Source organism: Pteropus vampyrus, unplaced genomic scaffold (genome assembly GCF_000151845.1).
Source record: "Pteropus vampyrus isolate Shadow unplaced genomic scaffold, Pvam_2.0 Scaffold556, whole genome shotgun sequence".
In the NCBI taxonomy this organism is placed as follows: Eukaryota; Metazoa; Chordata; class Mammalia; order Chiroptera; family Pteropodidae; genus Pteropus; species Pteropus vampyrus.
In genome coordinates, this window is record NW_011889337.1 from 611716 (window position 1) to 613834 (window position 2119).

The window sequence follows — 2119 nt, forward strand, 5'->3', positions numbered from 1 at the left end:
GAGAAGCAGTGCCTCGTTCATAGCAAGCCCTTGCTGAATATAAAAGGATTAAAAGAGGAAGGACTCTCCAAGAGGGGAATGTGGCTGCAGAGACAATAGCGGCCATTTTCATAGGACTCTGAATCAAACTCTGATCTTGTAGGATTTCCAAAGAGAAATGGAATAAACAGAGAACAGCTGCTATAAGCCGTGCTCAGCCACTCTTCCAGGTCCCCTGGCCTCTGTAATTTTCCAGACATTGTATGCAATAGGCAATTCTAGAGCAGAGCTGGAGGTGTAATGCCTATTTAAAGATAGATTTGCAGCCTTAAATAAATTCCTGCTGGCAATGCTCTCAGCTGTTACCCCTGGGGACTGGTACAAATTTCCACTCAAGTACCAAATGACCAAATATGTTGAACTATTTAACTCAAAATTTTCTGAACCAAGTTCCTCAGTGTTAACCTAACGTGAAAACCGAAAGAGCGATGCTATTGGAGAGGTCTTATTGCTATCTCCTGCCACCGGCGGTGCCCACGTGTCTACAATTCTAGTCCAGCAGGTAAATTGACAAACTCTCCAATCGAAATAGGAAGCACCTAGAATAGTCGAACAAGATGGTGACATAGGAGGCTCCTGAATGTCTCTCCTCCCATGGACACACCAAATGTACAGCTACACATGGAATGATTCCTTCTGAAAGGAATCTAGGAACTAGATGAGCAACTCCTGCACAGCAGGTGAATGTGAATGAGAAAATACCCACATCGGAACAGGTAGGAAAGGTCGAGACACACCCCGTCCATAAACACCGCCCCAGCACAATGCTGTACAGTCAGGATGGAACCTTCACCCAGCTTCTCCCTAAGGAACAATGGGTTTTGACTGCACATCTGGCACCCCAGATTTTAAGGCTCCTGCCCAGGGAATGAGTCCCCCAAACCACCTAGCTCTGAAAGCCAACAGGGCTTGCATTCATTAGACCTACGAGACTGAAGCAAACAAAGATGCAATTCTTAACAGACACAAGCGCACAAGCACTCGCTGTGGCTACCCCGCCAGGGCTTAGCACAGAAAGCAGACAAAAACGGCCATCTCTCAGTCTTTCCCTGAAACGAATCTAACTGCATACTTTACAAGCTGCTGCCTGAGGGTCTGACTTCTAATTTTAGCGCGTATATAGAGGCTGGCAGCAATCCTCCCCACAGACCAGGGAAACCAGCGAGAACTTCCCTCACCTCCTCCTTCCAGCTGGCTCAAATGATAAAACCAAGTCACCAGTAGCTCCCTGGAGCTTATACACATATCTGGCACCCCAGCTTTTGCATTGCCACCCGAGGGATAGGACCCCAAATCACCTAGCTCTGACAGACAACAGGGATTGAATTCATGGGTACTACGGGACTATAACAAACAAAGAAGTCTTTTTTAAATTAGTGCGGGAGGACCCCCTCCATAGCTATGCCCCCTGGTTCATTCAGCACAGAGGAAGAAAGCCAAAATGCCCATCTCCCAGTTTCTGTCTGGAATATTCTTAACTACATACTTTCCCGGCTGCTGCCTGAGAGTCCAGGTTGTAATCAGCCCACATCTAGCTGCTGACTGTGATCTATCCCTTTGGGACACGGGGTCTTGGTGCACCTTCAACTACTGGGAGCCACTAAGAACAAAGAAGTCTCTTGGAGTCTATGGCCATGCCACCCTGAACAAGCCCAATCCTCTCTGATCTCTGGAGCTAAGCAGGGTCGGGCCTGGTTAGTACTTGGAAGGGAAACCAACAAGGAAGACCAGGTGCTATAGGCAAAAAAAAAAAAATAGAAGTCTCTCGGACAGTCACAAACATTGGAGAGGCAACCAAGACCTTGAGCCAGGCTGATTGACGGGGTTCATCTACATGAGACTACTCTATCAAGGCTGAGAGAGGTGGCTGTTTTATCTGATGCACAGATACCAACACAAAGAGTTTTAAAAAATTAAGAAGCAGGAATATGTTTCAAACAAAAGAACAAGATAAATCTCCAGAAACAGACCTTAATGAAATGGAGATAAGCGATTTACCTGATAGAGTTCAAAATAATAGTCATAAAGATGCTCACAGAAGTCAGGAGAGCAACTTAGGAACAACGTATGGAATGGGAGA

General features: G+C 46.2%; 1 pseudogene; it reads left to right on the forward strand.

Annotated features, from left to right (window-relative positions):
- The first annotated feature begins 1663 nt into the window (after window positions 1-1663).
- On the forward strand, window positions 1664-1782 carry LOC111733378 (annotated as a pseudogene).
- The last annotated feature ends 337 nt before the right edge of the window (window positions 1783-2119 follow it).